The sequence below is a fragment of the Rhinopithecus bieti genome, unplaced genomic scaffold (genome assembly GCF_001698545.2).
Source record: "Rhinopithecus bieti isolate Rb0 unplaced genomic scaffold, ASM169854v2 scaffold_11273, whole genome shotgun sequence".
Taxonomy (NCBI): domain Eukaryota; kingdom Metazoa; phylum Chordata; class Mammalia; order Primates; family Cercopithecidae; genus Rhinopithecus; species Rhinopithecus bieti.
In genome coordinates, this window is record NW_016806694.1 from 1,079,719 (window position 1) to 1,094,482 (window position 14,764).

Consider the following 14,764-nt stretch of genomic DNA (forward strand, 5'->3'; position numbering starts at 1 on the left):
GGAGAATGGCGTGAACCCGGGAGGCGGAGGGTGCAGTGAGCTGAGATCGGGTCACTGCACTCCAGCCTGGGAGACACAGCGAGACTCCGTCTCAAAAAAAAAAAAAAAAAAAAAAAACTACATCAGGCCGTCCCTCAGCCAGGCAGCCAAAGTTAGCACCCAGGCAGTGAGCCATGGTGGTGGTGTGTGCTTTCGCATGGGTGTGAAGAGAACGCCTTACCTCTATGGTCTCCCTCCCCATCAAACACAAAACCGCATCTAACCGTGAGAAAAACACCAGACACGTCCCCGCTGAGAGGACAGCGGGCCAGGCCTCCTCAACACTGACAGGCTCCTCAGCAACAAGGAAAGTGTGAGGAAGTCTCAGCTGGGGAGGAGCCTGCGGAGACGAAATACAACCACCAACTGCAACGGGCATCCTCGGTGAGCTCCAGCCCAGAAAATGACATCAGGCTAAAAACTGCGGCCGGGCGCGGCGGCTCAAGCCTGTAATCCCAGCACTTTGGGAGGCCAAGGCGGGCGGATCACGAGGTCAGGAGATCGAGACCATCCTGGCTAACACGGTGAAACCCCGTCTCTACCGAAAATACAAAAAACTAGCCTGGCGAGGTGGCGGCGCCTGTGGTCCCAGCTACTCGGGAGGCTGAGGCAGGTGAGCCTCAGTAGGTTCTGTCGCCAGGCAGGTGAGGAACCCGGGAGGTGGAGCTTGCAGTGAGCTGAGATCGAGCCACTGCACTCCAGCCTGGGCGACAGAGCGCGACTCCGTCTCAAAAAAAAAAAAAAAAAAAAAAAAAAAAAAAAAACTACGGGAAGCTGAATAAATGGTCGGTTTTAGTTATACCAATGGATCAGTATTAGTTCATTAATTGTGACAAATTTGCCATTCTAATGTAAGATGTTAACAAGAGGAGAAACCGGGTGTGGGACATAGAGGAACTCTGTGTTAGCTTTGCAATTGTTTGTAAATCTACAACTAATCTAAAATTTAACAATTACTAGAAAGAAAGAAAGGAAGACTGAAAAAAGGATTCAAGAGGAAGTGATAATATTGAAGACAGGGGAAGAAACTGTGACATACAGATAATAGGAGTCCCTGAAGAAGAAATCCAAAGTGAACAGAAGACTGAAATTTGTAAATCAAGAAAAGTTTCCTGAAATAAAATAATTTGAAACTACATACTGAGAAACTTTATATGTATTTATGTGTTTTTAAGAGACGGGGTCTCACTTGTCTTGCCCAGGCTGGAGTACAGTGGCCCCTTCCAAGCTGCTCCCTGAGCCTGGCTTCCAGGCATCTCACAGGCACTTGGTGCTGGCAAAAGTGGTATTTCTTTTTTTTTCAAATGTAATTTATTTTTATTTGTTTGTTTGTTTATGTATTTATTTTAGATGGAGTCTCGCTCTGTCTCCTAGGCTGGAGTGCAGTGGTGTGATCTCGGCTCACAGCAGCCTTCACCTCCCGGGTTCAAGTGATTCTCCTACCTCAGCCTCCCGAGTAGCTGGGACTGCAGGCGCCCGCCACCACACCCAGCTAATTTTTGCATTTTTAGTAGTTACGGAGTCTTGCCGTGTTGGCCAGGCTGGTCTTGAACTCCCGAGCTTAGGTGATCTGCCTACCTTGGCCTCCCAAAGTGCTGGAATTACAGATGTGAGCCACTGCGCCTGGCCTCAAATGTAATTTAATTTGTTAAACTTACTGTGGAATGTTTCCAATATACACAACAGTGTGGAGAATCGTGCCATGAACCCCGTGGGTTACCCCAGCCTCAAGCGTTTTCAACACTGCTCTTCTTGCAAACTTACCTCCAGGGGTCATGTAATGTCCTACACATTAGTCCGATAAGGGCTCTTTACAACTTCTCCTGATGGCGGTATCATTATCCCATTCAGTAAGATCTATATGCATTAACATCTTCTAACGCCAGGTCTGTCTTCAGTTTTCCACAGTTATCTCAAAAACATGTCTTTGCTGTTGATTTGCTTGGATAAGGATCCAAGTTTTGTCCACCCAGTGCATTTTCTGGAAATGGCAGCTGAGTATCTGGTCCTCTGTAACAATGCCCTTTCCCTTTTGGCCCCCATGCTCCTTATTCCTGAGGAAAAACATGGGTCATTTTTCCTATAAAATCTCCCACAATTTGGATGTGGTGATGGTATCTTTGTGGTGACATTTGTCGGTCCCTCTGTCATCTATTCCCGGAAACGGATCACTATGTCCAGGTGCCCATTAGATTTCAGTGTGACGTTCGTGGCAGGAACCCTCCATGACTGGTGCTGTGCACTTTGGTGTCACATCCGGAGACACTTCATGTCTAGTTGTCCCACTTTTCGTAAAACTAAGATTGATTGGTGGACGCAGTTGGTGTCTGACCCAGCCTCACGAAGTGCCACTTCACCCTCTTACCTGGTGGACTTCAGTAGCCATTGGTGATCATTGCCTCAATCTTTATTTCATTAGAGAAAGCAACATAGGAACTTTCTAATTCCATTTCCCCCTGCATTTACTAGCCATGGTTTTTCTTTCTACAAACAATGTGTCTTGAGCCAGGCATGGTAGCTCACATCTGTAATCCCAACACTTTGGGGGGTCAAAGATGAGAAAATCACTTAAGGCCAGGAGTTTGAGACCAGCCTGGGCAACACAGAGAGACTCTTTCTCTACAAAAACTAAAAAGTTAGCAAGGCATGGTGGTGGCGGGCACTGTGATCCCAGCTACTTGGGAGGCTGAGGCAGGAGGATTTCTTGAGCCCAAAAGTTGAGACTGTAGTGAGCTATGATCAGGCCACTGCATGCCAGCCTGGGCAACAGAGAGACCCTATGTCTAAAAATCAAAGCGTACTTTCCTTCATCTACTAAGGTGTTCTGAAATATGGTTTATACTGTCAAAACAGGATAGATAATGCTTGATTTTTTCCTTTTATTTATCAATTTTCAGACTAGTTAGTGTCCTAGAGAGCACCAGTGGCAATTATTTATTTATTTATTTATTTTTAATTATTTATTTATTTTTTTGAGATGGAGTCTCGCTCTGTCGCCAGGCTGGAGTGCAATTGCACAATCTCGGCGCACCACAACCTCCACCTCCCAGGTTCAAGCGATTCTCCTGCCTCAGCCTCCTGAGTAGCTGGGGTTACTGGCATGTGCCACCACACCTGGCTAATTTTGTATTTTTAGTAGAGATGGGGTTTAACCATGTTGGTCAGGCTGGTCTTGAACTCCCGACCTCAAGTGATCCGCCCCCCTTGGCCTCCCAAATTGCTGGGATTACAGGCGTGAGCCACCACGCCTGGCCGATTTTTTATTTTTTAAGATATTATTTGGAGTTCATATATTTTTATGTACTTAAATGCATGTAACAATTGTTATTTTTGATTCTTTCAAATGATACATTTTTGGTACACGGCAGGTGTACCAATCCTTTTGTGACAGGCAAAAGCAAATACTAGAAAGGTGAAGAAAGAGACTCAGCAGGTGGTGCTGGCCAGGTTCAGCACAGGTCATGTCAATAACGTGTGGCAGCGACAGGAGGCCCCTTCCAGGAGCTTGGGGGAAAACACTGAACACTGCTCCTCTGTGAAAATGGATAAAGTCACATAAGGATGAAGTCAGGCCTACTGAATGTCGCTTAAAAAGACAAAATGGCTCCCAAACCAAAATCTAGTTGTCTGCAGTAACATGCCTAAAGAAATAATGTGTCCGTCAGAAGGAGTTTAGTAATGAAGGGAGCATGGTGGCGAAGCACAGAAGAAAGTCTCTATTTTACATGGCGGAATATTCCTAACTTGGACATCTATCTATCCAGCCAGCCAGCCAGCTAGCGCAAGGACCCAAGGCCATGAAACATTTGACTCCAATGACAGCCCGTCTTGCTTTGATTCCATGCCCACTAGCCAACTTCCAGATAAGCTTTCTGCCTCCTGGAATATAACATTCATGGGTCAGGTTAAGAAGAATACACAGTCATTTTTTTCAACAAGCAAATTGGCCCAGTTGACCACATGGCTTGGCATTTTGTGAGTTTAGGTATCACATGTCAGTAACCCTGAGTTACATCAATCACAAGTCAAGGACAAAGGGACATTTCTGGGATGGCAAAGACATGGACAGACCTAGAGCCAAGGTGACTCCCTTAAGTGACGTTCTGTGGGGCCTTCAGCAGTCTGTGCCCAGCCTTCCCCTGCAGAAACCCTACCTCACTGTGCTGCTTAGAGGCTTCTAGGCCAGGTGAGGTGGCTCACGCCTGTAATCCCAACACTTTGGGAGGCCAAGGCGGGCAGATCACGAGGTCAGGAGTTCAAGACCAGCCTGATTAACATGGTGAAACCCCCGTGTCTACTAAAAATACAAAAAGTTAGCCGGGAGTGGTGACGGGCACCTGTAGTCCCAGCTACTGGGGAGGCTGAGGCAGGAGAATCACTTGAACCCGGGAGGCAGAGATTGCAGTGAGCCAGATCGCACTACTGCACTCCAGCCTGGGTGACAGAGCGAGACTCCCTCTCAAAAAATAAAAAGAAGCTTCTAGCCCAGTTTTAGTGATCCAAACCCTAGCACCCAGTCTCCAAACGCTGCTTAGTTTATAGTCAGAGTTTGCCTAACTAATGTCTGTATTATTTGAATCAGAGCCAGACTTGCTGTTGATATTTGTGGCATGACCAAAAAATGACTGGAATTTAATTTCCTTATTACTCCTGTTATGCCTAAAATTCTCACCATTGTTGTGGGTTAAGAGAATGAGTGTCTAGGAGTCCCCATGTGAAATCCAAGTCCAAGTGGAAGCACAATTAAGTCTGGACCGTATTGCTAGGTGTTTTAGAGGAACTCATTGCTAGCCTGAGGGGCGTAATGGAGGCTGCAGATGGAGACAGATATGGCTCCTGGACCTCCTCGTGGGAGTGCAGTAGAGTCACCTGAGAGTGCCCCAGGTGAGAGATCTACAGATCCTATAGGACACACTAACGTAGGGCAGGCGTCAACAGACCCCAGTTTTAGAAAGCAAGACTGAAAATTAATTCCTACTACATTAGGTGACCACCAGCCAAAGTAAGTTTAAAATATGAATGAAATTCAAGGTCGTAGGGAATCCCCATAAGGCCACAGGCATGGGAGGGACAGCGAGATGGCCACGTGGTAGGAGCACGGGCCCAAGCATCTGGGCTACTTCCTCGTGCAGCTTGTTCCTTCTTGACCTGCTCGAGCCCGATCCCGTGTATTCCACTGAAGATGGAGTGCGGCTGTGCACATCCAGTGGCTAACTCGTGAGTCAGACCGCACCCATTCATGATGGGCAGCTCAGGCCACAGGAGGACGTGGTGGCCCATGGTCGTTCAATGTCTGCTAGAACCTGGTAGCAAGCCAAAAACTGTTTCTCGAAAGGAGAGTATTCACTGAGGGTAGCACATTCTAACAATCTGAGGGTTTGCACTGTCTTCACCCATGGAGGCCTGCCAAAGGCTGCATGCTGCTTCCTTATCCATCACTGGCAGTTTAAGCCCCATCAGTTCTGCAGGGTCACACAGGCCAAATGCAAAGCAGCTGGTACAGCTGACCTATTGCAGAGACATCTCTTACTCTGAGCCCTCCTCAAAACTGGCGGCTGGAACAGCCACTCGGTCAGTGGGCTGGAGTAGCAGGCCTAGAGGAGTCACATATTGCCTCCAAGATCCAGTGAGGCCCCTCAGTGCTGTTACTCTTCCTTAGCAGTAGGAGGGACCAGTTGCCGAAACGACTTGCCCTTCACTTGGAAGAGATATCTTGACATGCCCCGGACGACTGGACCCTTTAACATTTTTGGAGGGCTGATTTCTCAACGTCTGGCAGAAGTAGCGGCTACTCCATGTATCAAGTAGTTGTTATGTCCTGCTCACGTGTCCCAACTGCGTGTTTTGCTCGATATAATGTACTAGTGGAAGGGAAAGGTGATCAGGGTTCCTGGTGACTACATTATGGCACAGGGCTAGAAAGCTGATATAGCCAGACTTGGGGCAGTGAAGATGTATTATTGGCCTTACCAGGTGAAAGGAAACTGCTTCTGATGATATTTACTAAAGGTATAAAGAGGCATCTGTCAAATCAATAGCTCCATATAGATGCCAAGGAATACGCTAATTGCTCCAGTAATGAAACTACATCTGAAATAGCAGCTGCAAGTGGAGTCACCACCTGACTGAGGGACAATCCATTGTCATCCCCAAAGATACATCAGTCTATGTGCAGGCCAAATAAGTGGCTTGGATGGGAATATGGTAGGAATCACCAGGCTTGCATCTTTGACTACTTTGATAGTGGCACAGTTTCTGCAGTTCTTCCAGAAATGTGATACTGCTTTTGGTTTTAAGATTTTTTTTTTAAGTAGAGGCAGTCAGTGGCTTCCTCTGGGCCTCTCCTGCCATAATTGCCTTGTACCACAGGTCAGGGAACTAACGCATGGATTCTCCAAGTTCCTGAGCACATCTCTTCCAGATATTATGCATTCCAAAACTGGGACACCACTGTGAGAAGAACATGAGCCAAAATGCCATTGGTCACCTGCCCTCCACAAGCTCCTCTGACTGGGGGACGTCGGTGGTGTTTTGCATCTCCAGGAACTGGTGCCAATTCTGAGCCAGCTTCTAGTCCTTTCACATCTGATTCTTTTGCCTTCTCCAGTGCACAGTCACACTAGAAAATGGGTGCAGTCCCCTTTAGGGAAGGCTGAGATAAAGACCAGTGATAGAAACGCCTGGCAGTGTGGTGAGGCCTTTCCAGCAGGAGACTGGCTCCCTGCATCAAGAGAGCGCTCGGTGTGTGGGACGGATCGCGTCGGCCATGTGGCCAAGGACTCTTCACTCTGTGTTGGGGCGATTCAGGTTTCTGGTTACTGGATGGAAAGCTTTTCTGACTATGCAGCTCAGATAGGACATGAGAGGGCCTCCCCTCTGTTTCAGGTCTAGGGACATCCTGACCGACAGCCAGCACTGCAGGTCCCTGTGAGTGAGACTACTTCGTTCCTGTGTCTGTTACAGTAACCACGCCCAGTTTGCCTTTGGTGATTAAATAATGCCCCTTACTCTCTGCAGCCCGGGAACCCACCATCCATGTGGAATGAGTGGTACCCATCAAATGAATCCCCTGCTGCTGTAATTCCTGTCCACCACAGAGCTCCCCAGGGATGCTGGTGCTCCCCTCACAAATCTGTTTCTCAGAGCCCCTGTGATGAGCATGTTTTCTGGGCCCACCTAGGAGACACGGGGAGGGGCGAGTGAGCAGGTCTCACACGATCAGTGCACTCTGATATTCCCCTCTCCCAAAGCCCCTGCATGCCTGCCTTCCTCTGGGGCACCCCAGCACTTCCATTTCGTTTGGTGTGGGCCCCTTGGGTCCATGTTTCATAAAATGTCCCGGGCAAACTGAGATGCCCCCAGCCCCAAACTAACACATTGGATCTGAAGGCAGCTTGATGATCCCGTAACAAGAACTTTGACCTAATATCATTTTACATTCATTCGAACTCCATCTCACACGCTTGGGTCCATGTCCACGCTTATTTCCCAGGTTTCTCTCAGTACAAATGGCAAAATCAGGCAGTTCTTTTGTTTTTCCCCTCAGGGACTTACTGGAACTTGAGTCTGGTTCTGGGTCTAGAACAAGGGGTGGTGGTCAGGCTGGTTCTGAGGACAGTAAGTGGCGTCTTCCCAGACAGGGGAACAGGAATGTACTTTGGCAGGGAATGAGGGCTGCTTCTATGGACAAAGAAGTCTTAGCGGACTCGGCAGGGTTTACGGTCCCCTGCAACACTGGAGCCTGCCCATATGTCTTTCTTCCAACCCTGGGTCCCATTCCCTCCTGGTCAGTGTCCTAATGTTAGCAAAAGAGACCTGAGAGGATGGAGGGTCCATCTGTGCTGTAATTCAGCCACACACAGGGTTAGACTTTGGATATGGCTTTCAGAAATTTTGGCTGTGTTGCTACAGGAGATAAGCAGTGTTGTTTTGTTTTATTTTGAGACAGGGTCTCTCTCTGTTGCCCAAGCTGGAGTGCAGTGGCATGATCATGACTCACTGCAGCCTTGGCCTCCCAGGCTAAGGTGATCCTCCACCTCAGCCTCCAGAGTAGCTAGGACTACTGGCGCCCACCACCTCCAGCTAATTTTTAAATTTTTTGTAGAGATGGGGTTTTGCCTTGTTGCCCAGGCTGGTCTTGAACTCCTGAGCTCAATCCATCCACTCAGCTCAGCTTCCCCCAAGTGCTGAGATTACAGGCATGAGTCACGGCATCCAGCCAGAATCATTAAATTGTAAGCCTAATCAGATCAAACAACCAATTCCTGAAAACCCAGAATCAATTCAGAGAATTAATCTTAAAGATTCCGTTTCTGTAGGACCAGCCCGCTTCCAGTACCAAATTCTGCTGTCAGTCAGGAATGAATGAGAGAAGTGGAGCCCCTTGGAGGTAGTGGCATGTACCGGTGCCCGTGATGTTATTTGTCGCAGGGACTTGACCTTCTGCAGCTGTGGGAGCTGGGTAAGCCACCTCTCCAAGGCTGTCTCCAAGGGCAGGCAGAGGCAAGGGGGATGTAAGGTGAGGGGGCAGGGCCGCAGGGATAGAATGAGGTGGCAGCTCTCGCAGCACCACTGGGCTGAGCGCCCTGCAGGAGGAGCTGGCGCTGTTTGTCACTGAGCTGACCTTTACACCTGACCCAGGGCTTGGTCAGGGAAGGTGGAGCCCTGCGGCCGCTGCCTTCCCATACTCCCAAGGCGAGCCCACTGCCAGGTGGCAATGTGTACGACACACATGACACCTCCTGCTTCACTTCTGCCCTTAGATCTCCCACAAGTTTGCCCTTATGGCCACCCTAATGGAAACATACAAAAAAGCAAAGCCAGGAAATGTCGTTCACCTTGCCTAGACCACATATTCCAAGCCACCACAACGCCTTTATTTACATACTAGGATTAGATATCACAAAGGACTTTTGGGAGCCAGATCAACAAAACCCTAAGAAAATAGACCAGTGTCTGGAGAGAGTGGAAATGACTTATTTCCTCGGAGTCCCTCCTTGCAGGGGTATCCCTGTAAGCGAGCGTATCTGCAGCTGGTCAGGCCGCTTCACAGGCCGTGCACACTGGGCTGTGAGCCTCCAGGACTGCTGTCAGCTGAAACCCGTCAGATGCGGGAAGGCGCAGGGCTGCAGGTGCTGCGTGGTGTGTCTGGTGGCCTCCTGCTGAAACGTGCTTGCTCTGATGGTCCTCTGATCTACAGGGGAAGGGAGGAATTCAGCTTTTGATGGTCTGCTCGCTAGCCCCTTTCAGAGGAAAATAATCTATCTTGGGTTTTCCAGAATCCAAATCTAAACGGTTTGTAAAGTAGAAAAACTGCAGAGAGGTGGGGAGATATGTTCAGGTGTGGGCACACACACATATGCGCACACACAGAGCCCCATCCATGGTTTTATTGTCACTGCAGATTTCACAGATCACAGCTTGGGCATAGAAAATTGCTACATGGGCCGGGTGCGGTGGCTCACGCCTGTAATCCCAGCACTTTGGGAGGCCGAGGTGGGCGGATCACCTGAGCTTGGGAGTTCAAGACCAGCCTGACCAACATAGAGAAACCCCGTTTCTACTAAAAATACAAAAAGTTAGCCAGGTGTGGTGACGCATGCCTGTCATCCCAGCTGCTCAGGAGGCTGAGGCAGGAGAATAGCTTGAACCTGGGAGGCGGAGGTTGCGTTGCGGTGAGCCAAGATCATGTCGTTGCACTCTAGCCTGGGCAACAAGAGTGAAACTCCATCTAAAATAAATAAATAAATAACTTACATGTTTTCCAATATTGTGGAAAATTTTGCCTTGAGCATTCGGCCTGCCTGACAAGTGGGAAACACCAGATAGCCTTTTTCAGGTAAATGTGGCTCGTGGGGGACATTTAAGGCTGGGAAGTGAAGGTTCTGCAGTACTGGAGGAAGTGAACCTCCTCCTCTCCAAAGCGGCCTCTGCATTTGCACCTGTGTCTCGGCACAGGCGGTGCTGTGGGGTGGCCCGAGCTCCAGCCGACCCTCTTCTGCTGCGTCTCCCACGGGAGTCTGTGGTCCTGCCTGGTGCCGTTTGGCCTGCGGTGCATAGCATGAAACCCCCAGCTCTGAGGCCCCTGCAGTTCTCCCTCAGCCTCTGGAGCCTGGGAAAAGTCAGCGTGCGGTGGGAACCCCGGGGGCTCCTTGCACCGCCCTCCACCTGCCTGCTGTGTGGTGCCAGGGCATCTCTGGGAGGCTTAAACTCTCCCCCTCGGTAGTCTAGAGAGAAGGCATGGGCCTCCTGCCCTCAGACCCTGGTTTTAGTCTGTTCAGGCTGCTATAATAAAATGCCACAGATGGGATGGCTTATAACAGAAGTTTATTTCTCACAGTTCTGGAGGCTGGATGTCCAAGGTGAAGGCACTGCCAAACTCCACATCTGGAAAGGGTGGTTTCCTGACTTGCAGACGACGTCTCCTCCCTGTGTCCTCACGTGGCCTCTACTCTGCGCACCTGGAGAGAAAGCTCCCCTGTCCCTCCCTTTTCTGATGAGGTCACCAGCTCTATCAGGTGAGGGCCCTGGCCTTAGGCTTTCATTTAACTTTAATCACCTCTCTAGAGGCTCTGGCACACTGGCACACTGGCACACTGGCACAGGGGCCGGGGGCCAGCACACTCCACAATGCCTGCCTGTCCCCTTCTTGGAAGCAGGGTGCAGGGTGGGTGCAGCGTGTCTTCTGAGAGACAACTTTTTTTCTCCCAGAAAAAAATTTTGTCTCCTTGAGAAACATTTTAATCTATAAATGTTATGCTTTAATCCTTTTGGATTCTTAGCCTGTTGGAACTCAAAACCTTGTTTCTTTCTCAAAAGCTTACCTTCTTTCCAGATGTCTGGAAATGTTTCATACTTTAATCTGGGTAGGGGTTATATGAATGTTCACATATGCAAACATTGATCAAGCTACAAATTGAAGATTTTTGCACTTCACTATCCCTATATGTTACTACTCAATAACGTATAGGTTTTTTTTGTTTTTTTGTTTGTTTTTGAGACAGAGTCTCGCTCTGTCGCCCCTTTGGAGTGCAGTGGCACAATCACAGCTCACTGCAACCTCCACCTCCTGGGTTCACGCCATTCTCCTGCCTCAGCCTCCCAAGTAGCTGGGACTACAGGCGACCACCAACATGCCCGGCTAATTATTTTTAGTAGAGATGGGTTCTCACTGTGTTGACCAGGATGGTTTTGATCTCCTGACCTCTCATGATCCGCCCACCTCGGCCTCCCAAAGTGCTGGGATTACAGGCGTGAGCCACCGCCCCTGGCTGTTTTTTGTTTTTTTGTTTTTTTTGACGGAGTCTTGCTGTCTCCCAGGCCGGAGTGCAGTGGTGCGATCTCGGTTTACTGCAAGCTCCACCTCCCTGGTTCACGCCATTCTCCTGCCTCAGCCTCCCGAGTAGCTGGGACTACAGGCACCTGCCACCACGCCCAGCTAATTTTTTGTATTTTAGTAGAGACGAGGTTTCACCGTGTTAGCCAGGATGGTCTCGATCTCCTGACCTCGTGATCCGCCCGCCTCGGCCTCCCACAATGCTGGGATTTGCACCTGCCAATTTTTTTTTTTTTTTTTTTTTACCATGAGCATATATTAATTTAAAAATAAAATCTGCAGAATTAAATAATTCTTCAAAAGCTATATTTAAAGCTACATGAGCCAGGTACAGTGCCTCAAGTCTGTAATCTTAGCACTTTGGGAAGCCAAAGCATGAGGATCTCTTGAGTCCAGGAGTTCAAGGTTGCAGTGAGCTATGACCACACCGTTGTCCTCCAGCTTGGGTGACAGAGCAAGATCTTGTTGCAAAAAATACATAAATAAATACATTACATGAAAGGTGTGTTTGATGTTTGATATATTGTTAATTAAAAAGAGTTTACTGGGCCAGGCACAGTAGCTCACACCTGCAATCCCAGCACTTTGGGAGACTGAGGCGGGCAGAACTCTTGAGTTCAGGAATTCAAGACCAGCCTGGCCAACACGGTGAAACCCTGTCTCTACTAAAAATACAAAAATTAGCCGGGCGTGGTGGCACACGCCTGTAGTCCCAGCTACTTGGGAGGCTGAGGCAAGAGAATCACATGAACCTGGGAGGTGGAGGTGGCAGTGAGCTGAGATTACGCCACTGCACTCCAGCCTGGGTGACAGAGTGAAACTCCATCTCAAAAAAAAGAAATTAAAAAAAGAGAGTTTAGTAACAGTGAGTGTAGTATGATGAACAAATTACGTGCACACGCATGCACACACGCAAACAACTGGAAAGAATCACTCCAAAATATTACCCTGGGGACTGGGATGGAAATTAGTAGGGGTTTTCAGGGCTTTATCCTTTTGTTTTTACACAGGTTTACTGTTTGAAATTTTTGCAACTAGCATGTGTTACTTTTGTAAACCCCAAATATATGGGACAGATCTCAGTTAATTTAGGAAGTTTATTTTGCCAAAGATAAGGACGTGTGCGGGTGACGCAGCCTCAGGAGTCCTGATGACATGTACTCAAGGTAGTCGGGGCACAGCTTGTTTTTATACATGTTAGGGAGACAAGAGACATCAATCAATATATGTAAGAAGTACGTTGGTTGGGAGGCCGAGGTGGGCGGATCACGAGGTCAGGAGAGCGAGACTATCCTGGCCAACACGGCGAAACCCCATGTCTATTAAAAGTACAAAAATTAGCCGGGCATGGTGGCATGTGCCTGTCATCCCAGCTACTCGGGAGGCTGAGGCAGGAGAATCGCTTGAACCCGGGAAGCAGAGGTTGCAGTGAGCCAAGATCGCCACTGCACTCCAGCCTGGCAACAGAGCGAGACTCCGTCTCAAAAAAATGAAATAAAATAAAATAAAAAGTACATTGGTTTGGTCCACAAAGGTGGGACAACCCGAAATGGGGAGGAGGCTTCCAGGTGGATAAGAGACAAACAGTTGCATTCTTTTGAATTTCTGATTAGCCCTTTCTGAAGGAGACAGTCAGATACGCATTTATCTCAATGGGCAGAGGGGTGACTTTGAGTTCTGTCTGTCCTTTGTCCACAAAGAAATTCCTGAGGGAGGTATGTAACTTTTTTATCTTAGTAGCTATCTTGCTGTGGGAATAGAATGGGAGGCAGGTTTGCCCCAAGCAGTTCCCGGCTTGACTTTGCCCTTTGGCTTAGTGACTTTGGGGTCCCAAGATTTATTTTCCTTTTACACTTTTATAATTACAAACCCTACCTAGCAAAAATATTTTGCCAGCATAGTGATTCTGGGTTCTGCACTTTTTCTGCCATGCTAAATTTCACTCATGATTTTAAGCTCAATTTCATAGGTCATCCAAACCCTTTTAGAGTCAAGGAAATTGCAACAGTGAAGCCATACATGGGGGTGTATTAAAGGATCCTAAACATGGGCACAAAAGAGAACACATCTTGTGTCACTGAGGTCGAAATATGGAACGAAGCTGCGGAGTGGCGCTTCCTGGAGCCGCAGTTCAGATTTGCTCCTTTAAGAACGTGTATGGGGTTCTTTTTCACCGTCAAGAAAATTCAAGCTGAAGATGTTTAGAGTAGATTATTTGAGACTCAGCTAGGGAGTCTCATGAATGGGAGAACGGGAGAATGGCAGTAACTCTTATAATGATAAAATATCATTTCACAGAAAATCATCATTTCAGAGAAATCACTTTGTGCCAGATACCAGCTGTGGAGACAGACATAGGCATTCTAAAGGAAAGCTAATGAAATGTTTAAAGAATGTCCAGCAGATTTGAAAGGAAGAGATTCTGTATTCTGATGCCTTGCCTTAGAATTGACACTGAGGCTGTTTCCTGACATCTCATAGTATTTCGTTTTTTTCATTCTTCTTCAGCATCTCTGTGTTTGTGCATTCTGAAGCTCAGCTTTAGTACATTATGCTAATATTCCATTAATTGGGTGGTATGGCCTTGGGGCTGTGACCAAGGCATGGTTCCTCTGCGTCTGCTTAGGGAGTCGACGTTAGATCGCAGAGAAGCAGCCACACACCACAGCCCGTCCCGTCCTCACAGGGCGCGCCGGGGACATGGGCGGGTCACACCCATGCACGTACGTGCTCAGTGCACTGTGTTACTGGAAAGAAAAATGCATGGCTCATCTGATGTCTTCTGTTCTTTCTTCATACAATTTTTGGTAGCTTTTCTTTTTTTAAAAAAAGTGGTTTTAACTAGTCAAGTGATGCAATGGGAATGGAGAAAGAACAAAAATGTCTGTTACTTGTTATCAATTAATTGTAAACACCACTGCACTCGGGCAAGCCTGTGGCTTTTTATGTATATATGTTTTATTTATTTATTTATTTATTTTTATTTTATTTTATTTTTTTTTGAGACGGAGTCTCGCTCTGTCACCCAGGCTGGAGTGCAGTGGCCAGATCTCAGCTCACTACAAGCTCTGCCTCCCGGGTTCACGCCATTCTCCTGCCTCAGCCTCCCGAGTAGCCACCTCGCCCGGCTAGTTTTTTTGTATTTTTAGTAGAGACGGGGTTTCACCATGTTAGCCAGGATGGTCTCGATCTCCTGACCTTGTGATCCGCCCGTCTCGGCCTCCCAAAGTGCTGGGATTACAGGCTTGAGCCACCGCGCCCGGCCTATTTATTTTTATTTATTCATTTTGAGACAGGGTCTTACTCCATCACCCAGGCGAGAGTGCAGAGGCGCGATCCCGGTTCACTGCAGCCTCGACCTCCTGGGCTTAAACAATCCTCCCACCTCAG

At 48.1% G+C, this 14,764-nt stretch overlaps 1 long non-coding RNA gene across 1 annotated transcript in view; it reads left to right on the plus strand.

Moving 5' to 3' along the window:
* Positions 1-14,764, plus strand: part of LOC108533103 (uncharacterized) — a 31,633-nt gene that overhangs the window by 1,255 nt on the left and 15,614 nt on the right. The window contains exon 2 of the long non-coding RNA XR_001886652.1: positions 10,379-10,556. This is a non-coding gene — a long non-coding RNA (uncharacterized LOC108533103). The remainder of the gene's footprint in view (positions 1-10,378; positions 10,557-14,764) is intronic.